This window comes from Haemaphysalis longicornis, unplaced genomic scaffold, assembly GCF_048455015.1.
Source record: "Haemaphysalis longicornis isolate Haplotype H1 unplaced genomic scaffold, Haemaphysalis longicornis Haplotype H1 scaffold_1, whole genome shotgun sequence".
Taxonomy (NCBI): Eukaryota; Metazoa; Arthropoda; class Arachnida; order Ixodida; family Ixodidae; genus Haemaphysalis; species Haemaphysalis longicornis.
Genome location: NW_027526203.1, coordinates 139,310,890 through 139,331,715, shown reverse-complemented (window position 1 = coordinate 139,331,715; position 20,826 = coordinate 139,310,890). Strand labels below are relative to the sequence as shown.

The window sequence follows — 20,826 nt, the reverse complement described above, 5'->3', positions numbered from 1 at the left end:
ATGACTGCCTGATGACTACAATCAGGAAGCATTTGTTTATTTACCCTGCTTGATTCCGTTAATCCGGACCTTTCATTTGATACCTTACATGCCTTAGCCTCATCAGTTTCATTTTTCACCCAATCTAATGTGGTCATTATTCTGTCTTAAGGGGCGCTGCCCAGTCAATTCAGCTAATTCATTTGAAACAGCAGAAAGGACAGCCCCCGCCCCCATTTCCCCCGGCTCTCACCTCTTCCTTTGTGACCCCTAGTATTCGCCGCGAGCTCGACATGTAGGTGGCGACAGCGTCGCGCTGCTAGTGTGGATGCTCCGCTGAGCGGCCCGTAAGAATGTACACTGTGGGCGCGCTTCGTGCCTTTTTCCCGCCGTATGTGCGCACGAAAGGTGCAAACAAGAGTGGTATGCTGTAGTTCGGTTCCTCTACGTTAAATGTATAGCATGGAAGCGGCAGTCAGTTTTCATTACTACGCCAAAAAAAGCGACGACTCATCGGGAATCTCAGAATGGCCGTAATTGTGACAATGAACTTGTACGCTGTGGCTCGTAGCAAGCTCGATCTTTCCAGACTATGGCTTTGAGCCTTCAATAAAAGCATAAATAGAAACAAATCATGAAGCCTCGATCTCTGAAATTCAGTTTACAACGGCAATCTCAATCGCTTTCACTGGTAGCATGACGCATTCTTGCATTTGTGGGATGCCCTGAAATGGTAACACTACTTAACTGCCCCGAAATTCTTTCTAAGAGCTTACGTTATTTTTTGTGTGTTCAAAAGGCAACATACTGAATTTTGATCAGCGCAGAGATATAAATGTAACCGCTCTAACGGGTCTTTTAAATTAAATTTTAACGACTCTGAAGGAAGGTTTGATGAATAACGGTTTCGGATCACTTATTTACGGCTTTCGTCGCAAGTGAACGTGCGAATTGAATTGTCAACGCACGCACTACAATCAACATCTCATGTTTAGCTAGGTTTTTGCAAAGTGACAAGCAGGTTTACGGTGTGCAAACCAAGCTTCTGGGACCTCACAGTGAGCACACATTTTCTGTTACGGCTGCTCTGTTGACCATTTGCGTTCCTTTTAAGATCTAACGGGTGCCTGCAACAGCGAACTGTGTTTGCATTCTTGCGTATAAGGTCACTTACGAACCCTAAAGATGGCAATAAATGAAGTTGCGTTGTTGCAGATGTAGTAAAACATTTACTTTTTATTTCTCGTTGCGAATCAGCGCAGCGGGTTCCCGGTAACTAGTTTGTTTTGTCAACTGAATATCGCCTTTGTCTTGGCATTTAATTCTTGAGGATTGGTTAAAAAATGAAATTCTGTGCATTTAGTTTTTTTTTTTTTCGGGAAGGGGGGTCCTACCAACGTTGCAAGAGCAGCGAGAAGAGAACACATGTAACGCGAAAAGCCAAACTATGGTTATCAGTATTACTTACAATCGAAACTACACTAGGCGTCGTGTTCTGTAGCGGTTAAAAAGCAGTACGTATTTTCAAAACTGATTAATCCCTTTGGTCCGGGATTGTCCAGGAATTGTGGCTCGCCTTTTTCAAAATTGTATTGAAAGCAAGCATTGTGGGAAAATTAAACAAAAACAGCGAGTCATGGCACACACCCCTCACACATGTGGGAAATAGCGTGCATTATATTACGCGTTTTCTCCTCCTTTTTTTAAACTTAGGTCCACCTTAAGAGGTTAAGACGTGACCATATAAGGCATTTCGTTATGCTGAGTGAGACACGTTTCTGGACAAGGTGATTCATGTGGGATTTGAAAATGATATATATGACAGTGACACATGACAGACGCAAACTCACAACTGCTTAATTTTACCTAAAAATCCCCCCTAAATACTCTTGCGCATCCATAGAAACGCATTTTAAATAATACGTAAAATTAGCAACTCGATACAGTTGAATAAATGTTTATTCCTCCTCCTCAGTGTAAACAACGACTGTCCAAAAGTGGTATTTATTCTAGAAAAGGTACGGGAAGAATTCGATCACACAGGCGCTTGCGGGTGTAAAATACGTGTCCGGTAATGTATGGGCGATAGCGCACGGGTCGTGTGCAGTGTAAATCTTTTTGTTTGTTTCTTCTTTCTATAAGGATACAGCGCAATTTTACAAGGGTGTGGAATTTGCAGGCGTATGCACAGGTCTTGTCGCTTCTTACCCGTTTCGCGTACTAAACTTTTATCCTTTAAGTAATCACCACGCCACCTTCAAAAAGCGCCCTTCGACGTTCCCGAAACAGCAGACGACTGCACTCAACAATAAGAAAAATGCAATGTGTGGAAGCAATGTTTAAAACACGTTTCACACTCAAGCGGTGACCAGGGCGAAAATGTTACGTGGAATTAAACCAGCGCATTAACCCGCAACGGCCGCTGATTATTGCGTTTCTATAGAGGAAATGTGCAAGCAGAGGTAACTATGTCATTGCTTACTGCCAAACGAGCACACATATTGGTTGTTTTGTCGTGGGCAGCACGCGTCTTGCGCCGCACGCAACGTGAAAAAGCAGACGACGCGAGAGCGCCATCCACACTAGGAGCGGTTCGTCTCGCCGCCGCCAGGGGCCGACTGTGTTCGCGCTCGGGGCGAATATCAAGCCGTTAACAGTAGCAGGCGAACAACCAACACACCAGCGCCGCCGTGTGCTTTCCCACCACCCTTTCCCACGCTCTTAGTGTCAGGAGGAGGATCCGTCAGGAGGAAAAGTTAAGACAACCCTTTTTTATGACCTCACCAGTCAATTATCACTCACGCGCCCAGCCGCGCAAATTAGGTATACAGCAAGTGCTTAAGCCCCGACTCCACGCACGCGTTCGCGCGCTAGATTCCACGCGCTGGCGCGCTCATGCGTTCGGGGCGCCTGTGAAGGGGGAGGGCGAGCAACCACATGAGAGGCGCGCGAACGCTCACCGCCCCGCGCTCGACTGGCGCAGCCCAATGTCGCTAGACGGACCACACTGGCCAGAACTGCCTGACTACAGACACAAATGCGCACTACTAACAGGCCGCAAAGTAGTTACTAAAACGCATAAAAGCATTTATTTTTCATTTTGAGACGCAGAAAAAACTGTTTCTTGTCGACGCGAACTATCGACACGACATGACATACACACACAGCAGCCGAGCCTAGCCACGAGCCGAGCATCCGAGCCGAGCCGGCGGTTTTGTTTACTCGGTAGCGCACTGTTTCGCCATCGCCTCCTCTGGTTTCGCTTACCGCTCTTTCCTAGCCCGCTTCCGTTTATCCTGCTTTATCGAGGGAAAATGGTCGCAACGCTGACTCGCAGCCATCTGTTCCTGCTAGCTACGCGAGTAGCGAAGGCAATCGTCAGAGACGGCAGCGAAGGCAGCGAGAGCACCGATGCTGGGTGCGGCCTGTCTTCTTGGCGCGAAAACAGGAAGGCCTGTACCACACAGCCGTGAGTAGCATGTTGCTATTTCGCAGTGCATTAATGTTTAGCTCTATTATTGTAGGCATGGTTAGCTGAGTAGGTTAGTCACAACTGAAATTTTTGTTTGTGTTTTCTTAAGCGCTCGCTTCTCGTCTGTTGTCGGCGCTTCGTTTGCGCGAGCGAAGCATTCCGCCGCATTGTAACCCGCAGCTAGCGTGTTCCTTTTTGCGCGAAAGAGGTTAAACAATGTGTGCCGCGCTAAGAAAACGTTAATTGCGCTTGGTATAAATTAAAATAAAATTCTAGAGTGCTCTAGATGCCCCATTTTATTCACCAGATTTTGTAGCTGCGACATGAGCTAGCTCCCTTAAAGATAGTACCTGTGCATCTTGCAAATGCATGATGAATTATCTACCCTTTTCATAGCCCGTTGGAGCTGGCTTACACAGTGTACAAGTAACTAAAATGGTTGTGTCCATCTTCAACAGTACAGTTTCTTTCTCCCTACAGATGCGTCGAATGCGGGAAGGCGACCAGCATTTTTTTTTTTAAGTTTTACCGTATGACACCCGCGCTGTTCGACAAGTTGCTGGGCTTTGTTGCTGCGGACTTGACACGGCAGCACTTCATACGAGAGCCCCTGGAGCCAGGCGAAAGGCTTGCAATAACCTTGAGGTTGGTATAGGTTGCCTTCTGATGCTGATGCAAGAACATAAACATGTCACTGGAGAGATCATTGATGCATACTTCAGCTTATAAAAATGGCTTTTGCATTGTGAAATGGCAAAATGGGCGTTGCAATCATTCATGCTTTCTCACATTGGCCAAGTCTTCAAAATTTTTTAAAATAGATGCCCCTTGGTGTCAGAAAGCAATGTTGCCATTTGCTTGTTACCTAAAGAGGCAACCCTGTTCAGAATTTGCATGTTATCAAACACTTTTGTTGCAGTTCTGCTGGCCATGTATTGTGAATCGGATGAGAAATTACTTTTTCTCTGTGTTGCAGCTACCTGGCTTCAGGGCAGGACATCTGCAACGTGGCCCTCGCCTACCGTGTCGGCGTTGAAACTGCCCGGAGAAGCATTCACGTGACCTGTAGAGCCATTTGGGCTCGTCTCAAGGACCACTTCATGAAGGTGGGGAACGTCAGAGCCTGTATCAAATTTTCTTTCAGTGAATGGTACACTTCATATCTGCAGTACAAACAATTCCTTCGAAGGCTCGGTGTTTAAATGAAAATAATTTCATTGTAACAGTGCCTGAGGCAGTTGTGATTAGCAAATACAATATATCCCTATGGGCTTTGAAAGCCGGCTGAACTACGTCTATTTGATTACTCTGGCTTTCAAAATGCAGTAATCACAGCTTTGTGTTGTCGAAATAAAAAATGGGGTGGTAAAATGCACTGCGTTGACCGTGTACAACTCGGCAGCAAAAGTCACACTATGCCTTCAGAATGATTGGAAGCTTCCACCTTAACAAAATTTGGTTCACTGTGCCGTGGATCCATGCCTAAAGAGCATGCACAAGAAAACAGTGAATGTCATTTTTTCACATTGCACCTCACAAACATATTTAGCTAAAAATAGGTCTGTTCAGCCTACAAGTTTGTTCCTGGTTTCCAATTTATTCGAGGTACCAACCAAGGCTGACTGGGCCAAGATTGCTGGCGACTTCACCCGGCGTTGGCAGTTCCCAAACTGTTTGGGGGCTGTTGACGGGAAGCACGTCGCCATCACTTGCCTGACGGGAAGCACGTCGCCATCACTTGCCCGCCGAAATCTGGAAGTGCCTACTTCAATTACAAGGTAAGTCACTCTGGCCATTTATGCACCTTTTCACTTTTCTTTACCCTCAGTATCGGCTTTATACTGAAACGGGCAGCAGTAATGCAGGAGGGGTAGTGTGCCCTTGTCTGCTGGAGAATGTGTGGTGGCAACATAGACAGCCAATGTGCACCACCCATTTGTAGGGATGTGGGGCAAGTAGCGTAACTGTGACAATTAAAAAAAGTAATTTCGCTAAGTGTAGCGGTAGAAAAAGTTGTCTTAGTTATTTTCGTTTCAGTAAGCTTCCATACTCTGTAATGCAGGAAGTTGCCTAAAATTCTTCACCCCTTTCTTCAAGTACCTTTTAATTTGAAATGCTTGGACAACGTCCAGAGCTTTGCCCTGCAATGGTATACTTTTTTTTTCGTATGCACCACTTTTGAGTGGTGCACAGGTGCTCTAGAAAGCAGGGGAAGGAGGGAGAAAGAGAGAGACAGAGAAGGGGACTGAGCTCGCAGTTTGTCAAAACGAAGGAATACAGCCCCGTGGTCTAAGTCGTTTTGCCAGAATACTTCATGTATGCAGTATTCTTCCAGTGCTCCGGCAGGCGCATTGGTACTTATGACAGCTTGATTTAATGCTTAATTTGAAATTTAATTTCAACAGAGGTGTTTTTCGGATCCCTTACGGCTAAATTAAATTATCACTGTGCATGCCAGAAATCTTTCAAGATGAGCTGGTACAAATGAATGCGTGGATAGCATAGGTGATTTCAAAGTAAATTTTGTCGTACTTTTTCTTTGTAATCGCTTATTATTGTAGGTCCCACCTACACATACAACTTTACATGTGCTAATGTTTTGTCTAACGCCTACTGCTGCAGGGTACTTTCTCCATTTTGCTCATGGCCGTGGTCGACAGTTCTTCAAAGTTCGTGCTGATCGATGTTGGGGCGGAGGGCCGCCAGAGTGACGGCGGAGTGTTCAAGAACACAGAGTTTGGGAAGGCCCTTACCAAAGGGCAGCTTGACATCCCCTCACTTGGGCAGCTCCCAGGCACCACAAAGGTTGCGCCGTACGCTTTCGTCGGGGATGAAGCGTTCCAGCTGCGGCGCGACTTTATGCGCCCTTTCCCAGCTAAAATCCTTGAAGACGAACGAAGAGTTTTCAATTACAGACTAAGCCGAGCACGGTATGATATCAGGCACTTTCTTTGGGTATGCTGAGCCTGCCATACTCAGTTTTACACAAACACAGAAAGCACCTGAAATAACGTTTAATACACACTTGGCATCATGACATCGATGAAGAAAAATAAAAACAATGAACACAAAATACATAGCTCAAAAACAGTGGCTCTAATTTGACAATATAGTGCATATAGTCAACCACGTAGCTCAAGAACAGTGGCTCTAACTTGCGTACAAAGCTGCTGAACGAAAACAGTTCAGAGGAAAAACATCTAAAAACAGAAGGGGCACAAAAAAAGCTCAGCACACTTAGTACAAACCATCATTATGACAAAACGACCTCGCAAGCACAGGTCAAATTGAGGTGTGCACCGTGCGCAATGTTTGTGTGACCCTATCTCAGCAACAAGTCCCCTTTACACAGCTCAGAAAAATAGGGCATGCGTAGCAGCTTGCACGACTCGTGATTAACCTTACATTACCAACATAAATGCCGATTTCAATTAGCTGTTCACGTTGCTTCTCTAGAAGGCCGTACAGAAATAAGCGCAAAAGGTTTGTTTACGTACATTTAATGAGTATAGGGCTTTTAATCTAAAAAAACGCGAGCTCATGAGCACTGTGCTCATTTTACATTGGCATTCTTGTAGCTGCAGTTTCAAAAATAGTCTACAGAATCGGCTTTGAAAGGTGGCTTCTTCTAAAACCTGTTTCGTACTATTATTTCATTTTACCAGGAGGTGTGCAGAAAACTCCTTCGGCATCGCAGCAGCCAGGTGGCGCATACTGCTCCGCACCATTCAACTCCTCCCCAAGAATGTGGATTATGTAGTGAAGGCAGCATGTGTACTGCATAATTTCTTAGCTGTCCTGAATGAGGAATCGGAGCAGATCCTCGACAAAGAGGACAGGTTCGGGAATGTGGTTCCAGGACGGTGGAGGCAGGGCATCCAGCAGACGTCGGGGCAGGAGCATGTGGACCCCTGCTATTTCCCGCTTGAAGGAACCCAGTCACGGAACTTCAGTGCAGACGCTGCGGATGCCAGGACGCTTTTCTCGGCGTACTTTTGCAGCAGCGCTGGAGAGGTACCGTGGCAGTGGCACCAGCCAGTGGCACCAGCCAGGCGTGTCCAAAGAAGGGGCCCTCAAGCGCCTGCAACAGCTGGGGCTGCACCCACTTTGCTGAAGGTAAACTTTTCCTCGAATAGCAAAGATGCTCTGCATAACGGTTACCTACCCAATATACCGCCTTTTCGCGCGTATTACCCGCCCCCTGCATGTAATCCGCACCCCCCACTTTCAGCCCGCCGGAAAAGAAAAAGAAATCCTCGCATATTGCACGCACAGTTGATACAGGAAAGGTGGCTAAGGCGTTGCGCTGCTGAGCACAACCGCTGCCATGGAAGTCTTAGTCAGTGTTACTGCGCAGGAGCTTTACTGCACAACGCGCATTGCCGCGAAGCTGCCATTTCTTTGGGTATGCTGAGCTTGCCATACTTAATTTCACACAAAGCAAAAAAACATTTGAAATAACATTTAGCAGGAGCTTTACTGCACAACGCGCATTGCCGCGAAGCTGCCATTTCTTTGGGTATGCTGAGCTTGCCATACTTAATTTCACACAAAGCAAAAAAACATTTGAAATAACATTTAATCTGCACTTGACGTTGTGACATTAATGAAGGGAAATAAAAATGAAGCAAATAAAAACAATGAACACGAAAAGGAAACAGTTTTTAAAAGGTACCAGAAACAACATTCAAAAGCATATAGTCAGCCACAGCTCTAAAACAGCAGCTCTTAATTTCAGTACACGGCTGCTGAGCAAAAATAATTCAGAGCGAAAACAGCTAAAAACAGAAGGGCAACTGGTGCACATGTGCACTAGACAATAGTATCGATTGGAATGTAAGAGGTCTGGCCACATAGCCACGGATAGAGAAAAAACATGACAGCCAGTAAAAAAAAAACGATCTGACATTTTTGCTTTGACAATAAATGCTGTGTAGTCATGATGCAGCCGTACATTAACGTGATCAAGACAGGAAACAAGTTTGTCGCACAGAGGATCAGTGCGACTGGAAAGATTAAACGCCCACGTTTTGTAAGCTCTAAAAAAACAAGAGGCACCACACTTCAGTTACTCTTAAATTGTTTGATCACTTCCATAATCTTAATGCGCATGTCCAAGTGGTGTTCCTCTTTTACTTCTCTCATTGCCCTCACGAGTGACAACGCAAAATGATGATGGTCGTCCTGTTCCTCTAGACTGTTTGTTAGTTTTCCCAGATGCTCTAGCAGTAAACTGTCATCGTCGTCTTTCCTTTTTCTTTTTTTAGGTGGTTGCATGGCAGACATGCTGGACCCCTGGCTTTGCAGTGATGTCGCCGCCGACCCGAGCAATGACGCAGTTCCCAGCGCTGATGGTGCCGACTCACTTGACGACTGTGTTGACACAAGCGATGGCGATGCTGGTTCCGGTAGCAACGGGGCACACTCAACCGACACCACCGGCGCTGGGTACAGATCAGCGTGGTCGTCCGTCTCATCAAATTCGATGCTGTCAAATTGGCTATGAGGCATTTCTCTAAAGAGGCTCTCTGCTGTCTCCTGACGTCCCACTTGCCGGGCATCCTGCTTTTTCTGCTTCTGTGGCTCGAAATTTCCAGAGGTCCTGCACAGCAAAAATGAAGGTGTATGTATTGGTGTATAGGTGTGTAAAAAAGTGTCAATGTTTGGCCCGAAACACGGCAAAATATTCCAGCAGACAGCAACAAAAACATTCCCACTGTTAATAAATGTATGCTTCTTACACTACCCTAGTGTATGTGTACTAGCACACTCGTTGCTGCACTGTGTTATACAGAAAGCCTCATGGATCTCGCATGCCAGTCTGAGTTCCTTTTTTAACTTCCGGCTGCCGGCAGACCCTTTGAGCAAGTTAGTGTGTTTACGAAGGCGATCGTTAATGCAACGTCAAATATGCCAACACTCCCATTGTTAATAAATGCATGCTTGTTACACTACAGCAGAGTGTGTGCGAACACAGTTATAATTGTTTTGTTTTTCAGTATAAGGGGGGAGAGGGAAAGTACATTTATTTGTCCAGTTTAGGAGGGCTAGCCTTCCATCCTAGACGTCAGCCAGGTGCCTTTGGGTCCTAGCAGCGTCTTCGGCTAACTGAATGTCCCAGAGCTGATCTGCCGGATCTGAGCTGAGGAGCAGTCTCCCACTGCTCATCATTAACAATTATGTGGTTCTAAGAGATAGCGTGAAGCCATTCCCATAATATATGTGCAAGATCAGCCCCCTGTTCGCATATTCTACATCTGTCTGAAAGGTGTCCAGGATAATTACAACCTTTGCAATTTTCCAGTGTTTGACTTGACCATGTTCCCAGCACACATTCATGTCCTGGGTGAGGACTATGAGAGAACTGTCATCCGGGTTTACAATTTGTAATATTTTGTTAGTAATGCTGTCTGGACCTGGGGTGCAGAGTAGGTTCTCAGGTATTCATGAATGGTTAAGTATCTCACATTTTCTTTGCACAATAAAGGACGAACGTTTAAAGAAACAAGGTATTTCTCGCGCTGTTGAGTTATGAGGTCATCACCTTTGGCACCACTCACTTCTGGCTGATATGTCATGTATATATTTCCTACATGGTTCAGAATTGCAAGGGGATCACTGCTGCATGTGGAAAAAAACTGCTGTTTGCTTGATTAAAACCTTCATCACTGCAAGTTTGTGTCATTTCTTCATAAAGGTTCTCCAACGAGTGACGCCACCAATCAGTGAAGGCAACAAAATTCTCACCTCTGCTGATTCTACCCGTATAATCAGGCAAGTTTTAATTACAATAGGTTTCTACTTTTGGAGCACTTGCAAGTCGCACATTGCAGCTGAGGCTTTGATACTGTTCCAAGCGATTTTCAGCTTTCAATCGCGACTCTATTCTAGTGCGGGAGCGCGGGGCACGGACAAAAGAGTATGCAAAGTGAATGAGTGCAGGGCAAATACGTTTCAGCAACAAGCACTCCGTCTGCGTCCTTGCCTTGACTGGTCGCATATCGTGTAAAATTCTGTAGCGTATTATCAACTTCCACGAACACTGCCGGAAAGCTCACATTCGCAAGCTACGACGCGAAAACCACGGTAGCTTTTTTTTTCGCTAGTTTGTAATGGCACTAAAAGAGTCAATAAACTTACTCGCGGGTTTTCATGGTGTCGCGCAGGAAGAGGAGCTGCTTGTAGTACCGCCAGGGAGCCGGCGTCTCTTCGTCGCCGTCGTCTCTTTCGGCGGAGTCGTCGGCGCAGTCGGTGCCCATGCCGCTTTTTTTTTACTGGGCTGCGACGTAGCAGCGGCGAAACTTGTCCCGCAGAAACTTCCACCGCTTTTGCAATGCTGCGATGCACTCTGCGTAGACAAAATGAAATGATCAGCTGCTGCTTTCAACTGCCAAGCCGACGGAGACACGCCGTAAGTACCTTCGCTGACTTTTCCCGCAAACATTGCAGCGCAGATATCCGTCCACAAGGCGGCTTTGAGCTGCCGGTTCTTGTGGTCTTTATGCGTGGCCAGCCACAAAGACGTTCGGCTGGCCACGCAAGAAATTTCGCTGTCAATTGCCGTGGGCATAGCGGACGCGGTCTCGTAGGCGGCCATTGCGGATGACGGACAGAAGGACCGGATGGCGGAAGTTGCGAGTTAGCGGCGTTTGATTGGCTGCTGCCGATGACGCAACTTCCGGCGCGCGGAAAAATATCTGGCACAGCCAGATCTTGCCGAACGCTACGCGCTTCGCCACGCGCGCCGTCTCCGGCCGTCACGTGGTAGCGCATAGGCGCGTGAACGCGTGGAATCTAGCGCGCGAACGCGTGCGTGGAGTCGGGGCTTTATGGCCATGAAAATTCAACAAGAAACTAAAAAAAATCAGACACCCCCTCCCTCCCAACCGATCATGCAGATCGCGATTGGTGCCGAACCCGCAGGTAACCTGAATTCCGAGCCCACAGTGACGCATGAAACTTAACAGCCAACCATAGCTGCCTGCTAGGCTACTCATATGTACTCAAACTCAAAATGGACTCAAAACTCCTATGTACTCAGAACTCAAAATGCACTAAAAACTCAATATGTAATCAAACTCAAAATGTACTCAAACTCAAAATGTGCTCAGAACTCAAAATGGACTCAAACTCAAATTGTACTCAGAACTCAAAATGGACTCAAACTCAAAATGAACTCAAACTCAAAATGTGCTCAGAACTCAAAATGGACTCAAACTCAAAGTGTACTCAGAACTCAAAATGGACTCAAACTCAAAATGCACTCAGAACTCAAAATGGACTCAAACTCAAAATGTACTCAGAACTCAAAATGGACTCAAACTCAAAATGTACTCAGAACTCAAAATGGACTCAAACTCAAAATGTACTCAGAACTCAAAATGGACTCAGAATTCACTAGGTCTCAGGCGTACTCAAACTCAATCGGACTCAAACTCAGTCGGGATCACTCGGCTCAAACTCACTCAAGCTCAAACTCACCAAGCCACACTAGCCTCGCGCTCACTCAAACTCAAACTCACGCGTGAGTTTCAGTCGAAATGAGCCTGAGTGAGTGGACTCATGAATGAGTTCGCCGACCTCTGTGAAAAACCAGAATAAATGCAGCGGACATGACAACGTAAGCTTGTCTTTGTTATTCAACAACAATACTGCTTGTAATACACACCCCTCTGTGATTGGCTGAGAAGGCGTGACGTAATTTAAACAGTTGGCGGGAACGATTACCTCATGCATTGGCAACTTCAGCTGCGTAAAAGTGACGTAATGCTACGTAATAGCTTGAAAATGGCGGCGGTTTTTGTCGCAAAATACAAGCAAAATAGGGCAAAAATTGCCCCGGCTTACGGCGCCGCGAAATGTGAGGCAATTTGCAGCAGGCGCAGTTTCGCATGCGCGCTGTTTAAAGCATGTTTCCTACCCAAAACAAATTACAGTTTCAACTGATTCCAAGTCAGCGATCATGAAGAATACAAATAACGTGCAGTATTTTGCTTTTATGTTTGGCAATAAAATAAAAGAAATTATTTGTTTGGCGTAACCGCAACATTAGAGGGCAGTACAAGCCTCTCCATGACAAAGAGAACCCAATGCATGGCATTTGTACATACTCATCCTAGTAAGCTGTTGGGTCACATGATCGAACTCAAGAGAAAAATTACAAAGAAAGGTGACTATTTGGTTCATTACAGCGCTGATTGAAGTCGAGCTTGACGAATGAGTGAATCGGCGACATCGGTGCTCTCCGCGGTTATCGGGCGTAGCGCTTCGCTGCTCTTATGTGTCATAGAAGCGATGGTCGCGGCCGTCTTTTTCTGTGATCACGCCATAAACTTGTAACATAGCAGCAGACGATGGCGTGGCGGCGGTGGCGGCAGGGAAGGTGATAACGCAACAAAGCTTGCATTGAAGCAGAGAGCCCAGCTATGTTGCTAAAAGCGATTGAAAGAAATAAATAGACACGGTAAAACAATTGTGTGATGTTCTTTAGCTCGACATCCGCCTTTCGCTAGCTTTTAGATCAACGTAACTCGATCTCCTTGTGGTGTTGATGCCAAATTGTACCTCCAGAAATGTGCTTTTCTTGTCAGCCTCAGCTACCGTCTTAATTTTTATAGTACATGCCAAGTGTTTTTATATCTTTCTTGCACAATATTTGATACTTTTGTTGCGATCTTTATGAGTGACTCGTCAAATTACACTGCATGTGATCATAGCTATATGTGCAGAACGTCACCGATTGCTTACGTCGTGCTTACGCAACAAAACATGGGCGAATTGCCGGCAATTTGTGCAGTCGAGAATAGGGCCCTAGTTGTTTGTTGCTGAAACAAACAACAAGCAAAGTTTGTTGCTCAACAAACACACTCAAGCGCGCCGCTCATTCCAGGGCGACTATTGTCGCGGATGCTTTGTGCACTTGCTTAGGCTTTAGATTGCCTACCTCCCAAGTACATGGGTTCGCCCCCGTACGCGGAAGCCAGTTTTCTGGGGGAGGCGTAAAACGAAAATGTCCATGTGTCAAAATTTTGGAGCACGTTGAAGGCCCCAAGGGAGCAAAATTATACCGGAGTCTCCGCTTCCGCGCTTCTCATAGCAGAAGTGCAGCTTTGGCGCATGAAAGACTCGTAGTTGTTTAGACAGTTCGTGATGCGGGTGCTACTATTTATTTGATATCCGCTAGCCGACAATAAAATCAATGGTTCTTGGATCCAACTGCGACAGCAAATGTAAGAAGGGAAAGCATTCGTTACGGGATTATACGCTTCCATACAGCGCATTCCTTTGCCGATCATGTCTTCGTCATCCAAATAAAGAGAACCGGGAAGTATGATGGGCTCACCTTGGTGCGAATAGGCGCAATTGCGCACCGTCGCGTCGTCACACAACTGTAACTTTCAATCTGCGAACCAGAAACCCAAGAAGTGAATGAACAAGGACTGGTGCAAAACAGGCGGCAAGGGTTACCACAAAAAAAAAAAAATCACTCTTGCAACCTGGTCTGCTTTATAGAGAAAAGTTGAACTCGCGCGCCTATTAAAGCTCTTTTCAAATATGTTATAAAGGTTAAACGTTGGGTATAGATTTGGGTATACTCGGTGACAACTTAAAAACGGCACCGGAAGGTGTCCGCTGTGCCTTATCACCGTAGCCGGATGTTTCTCCGCGCGGCGCAAGTAGGGCGTTACTGGGAATATTCTGAACATGGCGTGAGACGTTCCCGTGATTTTTTGGACTTAATATGCTTATAAACGACTCCAGTGACGACAAACAAACTGCATGAGACAAGGCAGACGATATCACGCATTCATAGCAAACCTCTTTCAAAACGCGCGCGCACTGACGTCACGGGTCCGGTGCTTTGGCGGAGTGATACACTACATGAGGTGGTGCCGTTCTGAGTTGTAACCGAGTATAGCTATTTTTATCTTCACTTTGAAGGGCGTATGCTTTGATATTGCCACGAGCAAGCTGTTCGTCGAACGCCGGCGTTAAGGAAAAAGAAGCGAGCGGGGTCTGTGGCCATTTTGAGAACTAGCTTCTGATCCCAGTATTACCTAATCCTACACCTCTATTGCATTTCTTCCTGTTTTTGATAAATTCGGCGCATTACGCTAGAATTCATGAAGAATTCCCGCGTATTTTAGCAGCAAGCAAGCTTGGTTGACCGTAAATAGAAGACACCGTTGTTATATATTTCTGTCTGTTTTTCGCACTGGCCGACCATCTTACTTCTCGCAAGCACGACACTTTTTTGGTTTCGGGTTTGAACTGCAGGCGTCCATGAGGGTGTTCGCTTGAAGGGTCGAGCATTTTTAGTTTGTACCAGCGGTAGTACCCGGCTATGCGCGAGTGTGCCAGTATAGCGACGCCACACCCAATGTTGAATGAACAAAAAAACAAATTATTTGCCCAAAATGCGGATTCGCCCCGTGCAATATTGCTAAGACAAACCCAGAAATCACTTTGGAAAAATCGCGAAGCGTCCAAATTAGATAAAAAAAGCATTTGATATGGGAGGGGCCCAGCAAGACGATCAAGAATTTCCAAAAGGGACATTTTTTTGCGTTTTGCAGCGAAACTATATTTCGATATCTCCAATGGCAAAAAAAGTAACCAGAACGCACATCGGGGCAAAAGTAATAAACGAACAAACAAACGAATAAACAAATAAATAAATAAATAAATAAATAAATAAATAAATAAATAAAATAAATAAATAAATAAATAAATAAATAAATAAATAAATAAATAAATAAATAAATGCGCTAGACTCCTTCTCATTTCCGGAGCGCCATGCGCGGTTCCTCGACGACGTGCTCACCCGCTGCACCGAGTGGTACTGGCGCAGGAAGTTCTGGCTTTGCTTTCGGGAGTTCGATGGAGACGCGCCGGAGGACGAGGAGTGCGCAGCAGAGTCTGAGCAGACTGCTGCGTGGTGAGGGTACGAGGAGTTCTGCCGGCGCCTCCTTGATCGGCTGTTGGCGGCGCGCCGTTGCTCCGGCCGTCCCATTCGGCGCGTCCCCCAGCAAAAACATGTAATTTGGCTAACTCCGCAACGCACCGCGAGGTGGCGGTATTAGCCGATGGTTCGGCAGCTTGCACCGACTCCCCTGGCCGGCTTTGTGGGGCCTGAGTTGCTGCGTGTTTTCACGGCCGGAATTCGCGTAACTGTGTTGCAGCTTTATTTTTGTTGAGCTGACAAACCGAACTACCGGGTCATGAAGTCCGCTTGTCTCAGAACCTTCGAGGAACATCACTGAAAAGTTAATCGCGCTGTGATTGCTGCGCTTGATCGGTGCAGGACATTTCCGTGCGGACATTCAGGTGCGCGGATATTTGGGTGCGAAAACTTCTCGGCTACAGAATTATCGGGTGTTTGCTTGTTGGAACAGCAGTTATATTTTGATTTCCGCATAGGGTGGGTTATGGACAACAATCGAGCGCAGTGGTTGCATTTTTATATTGGCGCCGTGTTTGATTTTGCCAGTTATTTTTAGAAGTTGAACATTCGTATATTTTTACTTTATACCTCGTCCAAGGAACACCTATTATGCAGCCTATTGATTATATTCTTACACACAAGCCTTTTTTTTTAATTTACAAGATTTCAATTTATATTCGCTTTTGGCGGCGTGCAACTCAGTTAACAATTAGCCGCCGTTTACGATGGTGTTATTCCTTATTTATGCAGTTTTCTCTAAACGAAAGACACACTGTCACTATCTAAAGAAAGCAGCATTACAAGAATTCGGCTGCCCCCCAAAACGCAGAAAATCTTACGAGGAGTTTTATGCAGGTTTTGCGCTGTCACACTAAAATGATTTTGCAAACACTGTTGTCGCCACCTTTTTTTTTAATACGGACAAGTCTCACAAATTTTCGTGTCGAAGAACGGGCCTCTGAAAACAGCTGCAGTGTGTACATGTCCAAGGCAAACATGAAACCTGTCATCATTGCTTTACACATGGATGGGCTTCGAAATCAGTAATTGAAAATTTAAATGTCTTTATTCTTGGGTCCAAAATAGGGAAAATTGGGCTTGCCTGTGGTCACCGAATTACGTTTAAGAATACAATGAAATCGGGGGGCATCTGACTTCGAGTTGTTTTATTTGTTGCGACTGAAATCGAAACTGTAACTTGCTTAACGCCCATGTGTGGAACAGATTGCCATATCTTTGAGGCTATCGCTCAACGTAATACTCTTTAAACGTGTTAATCCTAAAAATATGACGGGTGCTTGCACCCAACAGGCATTTTTTCGAAGGCCAGATAAGAGCGCAGCCATCCGTCGTGCGTATGACGCGATCGCGCCCCGCGCTCTACTGAACTGCATTGACCACGCAGATTATATAAACTACGTGCGCCTGGATAAGAAATACCTGAAAAATAATCACCTTTTAGCGAACCGAACGTTATTTAAGCACCAGAAATTTTCCATTGGTAGTAGGGAATATTGTCCGTGTGTCGAAGGCGTCATGCGGCACATGTTAAAGAAGTCGCATAGCTGCAGTCGTAGGTAAAATAAATTCATTATCATCAGGTTCTATATGAGTCGCTTTGCATCCATAACATCAGCTATGCTTTCTTTTTATTGCGATACGAAGCGCGAAAGTTGACGAAACGCCATTTCGAGAAGCGTTGCAGCATACCCGGCTTTCGTTTCAAATATCGGCTCCGCGCGCTGCGGCGGAAAACAGCGAAACGGCCTCTTCGGAATTACGCTCTCTCCGGGAGATTGGGACGGCCGGAGCAACGACGCGCCGCCGACAGCCGATCGCGGAGGCCGTGTCCTGGCCGAGCTCCTCGCGACCCTCACCGCCAGAGGGAGCGTTTCCCCGAAGACGGACCACGCCTCGCTCGAACTGCCGGCCTACCATCTCGCCGGCTTGCTTTTCGAAACACGTCGAGTCCGAGGTGAGCATAGCTTTAATGCGTAGCTCCCCACAGCCAGGATAAGGCCCTGCATTTTATCCAACTATAGCCGTAATGCCAGTGTCACCTCAATGAAATCTGTCCTTGGCCTGCCTGACTTGTCGGCACAACGCAAATATCATCGTCTTTGCCTTTACCAAAAAATGTTTTTCCTGAAACAACAGCTGATGCTTCCACCTACATATATTTCATCCCGCATAGACCATGTAAACAAAGTTGGTATTCCTTCTTGTCGTACAAATCTTTACAATGATTCTTTCATTCCAACAACAAGCGTTGACTGGAGCCACCTTCCCGCCTCCACTGCTGCCATCTGAGAACATTCCCAATTCAAGACTGCCCTACAAAACCTCATTTGTTACAGTTTGCAGTAATACTATGTACTCTCACCTATGTACTACCATTGTTGGATGTCATAATTCTGTACCCGCTCCCCCCCCCCACTACTTTCTGTAGTGCCTCTTGGCCCTGAAAGTATTGTAAAAAAAAAAACTCCCACCTCCCCTCGCGGGAACCCCTGTGTTGATGCGACGCATAGGGGTTTCACGTTGCAGCGTTGGACAGCGGAGGAACGGCACTGGAACGATGGAGCGGAGCGGCGCAGGCACCGCGTTTTATAGCGCGCATAACGGTGAGGGGACGCGCCGGCGCCAGTGCGTCTGCCGCGGCTATGACGCAACGCAATCCAACACAATCCACTTTAATCCAATCCAATCCAAGCCAAGCCAAGCCAAGCCAAGCCATTCGAATCCAATCCAATGCCCCTCGCGAGAGAGTGTTCGCTATCGGAGAGGAGAGGGGGTGAGCGGCGGAGAGCGCAGCTCACGCGGCGAGGAGAATGGGGGAGGGGCGGACGCCGACAACAACGCCGACGCCGGATGCAGGGACAAGGCGAGTGAATGAGATGCAGTCGCATCTCATTCACTCATTCATTCAGGGGGGAGAAACACCTTTAATCGTTCGGCGAAAGTGCAACAAACGGGATGTTCAACATGAGGCCTGTCTTCTTGTCGCAGATCCTGCTTTTGCCTTCCTCCGGTGTGTTGGAATCCTCAGCGACTATCGAAGAACGTACTTGCTGGTTTACGTGTGTACCACAGTATGAAACAGCGATAATAACGGAGCGAGCGACGCCCCCCTTCCGACGTATGACGTCAAGCTTCCAGAGTCCAGACTGCTATATCTTCGAACCCTGCTCATCGGATCGTCGGTGGGCTCGGCGAAACTGCAACGAACGGGCTGCTCAACATGAGGCCTCTCTTCTTGTTGCAGGTTAGCCATGTTTATTGTTATGGGAGCGATGAAAGATGTCTTGTTGCTGTGCCGAGCCCACGTACGTTGATAACAATTGTCTGTGACTGCTTTCATGCTTGCAAACTGTTGCTTTGCGGCGACATTGAACTTAATCCAGGCCCAACTGCTGATGAAATGCTTCAGTCGCTACTGGCAGGCCAGCAGGCTATACGGGGTGACTTGGCTGAAGTTAAAGATAGGCTTTCCAAAATTGAGAAGGCTGTACAAGACTTCAACGCAAAATTAATTAACCTTGACGACAATGCCAGGGAGCTGACTGTCAAAATGAATCCTTGCGTATCTCTTGGTGGCGATGTTATCAGTCTTCATGATGCTCTGAAACAGTGTCAAGAAAAATTACACCATCTCCCCGAGGGGAACCCTGAGGTGATGTGAAGCATCGCGGAGTTCCCTTTATTTTCAGTTGCGTTGGTTACCCACATCGCGTGAACGTTGTTGGAAACTCCGCGATGCTTCGCATCACCTCAGGTTTCCCCTTTGACAAACGGCTCTGTTAACTGGTTGGCTGATGCTGGCTGAACTTGTGACAGCCAATCCGCTAGCAGAACTGTCGGTACTCATCAGACGCCGGAGCGAGACTCATCCCACGAAGCAACTGAGGCAGCGGCGCGTGCACGCGGTTATATATAGCGCTGGCGTGGAGAGGAGGACGGAGGGAGAGGCGCACATACGCGCGCTATCGCACAGCTGGCGTGGAGAGGAGGACGGAGGGAGCAGCGCGCTATCGCACAGCTGGCGTGGAGAGGAGGACGGAGTGAGAAGCGCATTATCGCACAGCTGGCGTGGGGATGAGAAGGAGAGGTGTGGACGCCAACGGACAACGTACAATGGACAACAGACAACGGACATAGCCCCGAGCAAAAGATGCTTTGCATCTAATAGTCGAACTTGAAGATAGCAGCCGAAGGTCAAACTTAATTGTCTTTGGCATTCCGCAAGCACCTGGCGAAACGGAAGAGCAGTTGCGGCACAATGTTATCCAGGAAGTCTTTAAGGATGAGCTGCGCATTGACTGCAAATCCGTTGCCCGTATCCATCGCCTGGGAAAATCGTCCAAGAACCGTCCTGTCATATTGTATTTTCCGGATTACTTGAAGAAGCAAGTCGTGCTTCGCCATAAGTTAAAACTTAAGGGAACAGGTATTTTTGTATTTAATGACTATTCTTCCGAAACGCTGAGAAACCTAAAATTACTTTGGGAAAGTGCCAAGGCAGAAAGAGACGGTGGAAAGAAGGTTTTCCTTGTCAGCGATAAACTGTGTGTTGATAAAAGATATTATGTGTGGGACGATCTAGCTAAATCGCGCATCCCTTCGCAGAAGATAAACGCTGAAGCGACTGCATAGCAGTCGCCTATTTATGGTCAGTGCTTGCGTGCAATATCACTGAGCGAGGCACTCCTTCTTTTCTACAACATAGATTTTGTTGTCTTTGCTGAATCATGGTTGCACGCTGATATAATTGACGATGAAATTTTGCCACCTGGCTACAACCTGTTCAGAGCAGATCGAGGATCAAGGGGTGGCGGAGTAGCCGTCGTCGTGAAGGATGTTATAACGGCGACAATGACTGATCAAATTCCGGATCATGAAAGTTTATTTTAAATGTTTCTTTATATGATCATTCATTTTTTCTTTGTGCTGTTTATCCTCCTCCAGATGCAGTTGATTCATTTCTTACCCAATTGTATGATTATCTGCTCCGTTATCATGACCGCAATGTTATGCTTACTGGTGATCTTAACTTGCCAACAACAAATTGGCAAAGACCTTTATATTACCAATATCAGCCTAATCATGACATTCTCAATATTCTTTTTGCTTTAAACCTTACCCAATTAGTTCGTGAACCAACCCTTGAGAATAGTATTCTTGACTTGTTTTTTACCAGCCAAGAATTTTCGAATGGTGAGCTCACTGTTGAAACTGGTATATCGGATCATCGCCTCTTGTATTTTTGTTGCAACTTGAGCAGTGTGCATAGTCGAACTTCGCTGTCTGCTTCTACTGTTAAAGACTTCGACCGTGCTGACGATGTGTCTATTATCGACCACCTAGAGTTTGAATTTGGTAAACCAGTTAGTGAAAACGTACCCTGTCTGTGGACAAGATTTGAAACTTCAAT

At 46.4% G+C, this 20,826-nt stretch overlaps 1 pseudogene across 1 annotated transcript; it reads left to right on the top strand.

Annotated features, from left to right (window-relative positions):
- The first annotated feature begins 441 nt into the window (after window positions 1-441).
- Window positions 442-10,120, top strand: LOC144154746 (uncharacterized; annotated as a pseudogene). The gene is made up of 8 exons (XR_013319453.1): window positions 442-453; window positions 3,260-3,448; window positions 3,932-4,096; window positions 4,428-4,557; window positions 5,057-5,229; window positions 6,064-6,381; window positions 7,117-7,567; window positions 8,719-10,120. The product of XR_013319453.1 is annotated as an uncharacterized LOC144154746 (transcript).
- Window positions 10,121-20,826: the final 10,706 nt, after the last annotated feature.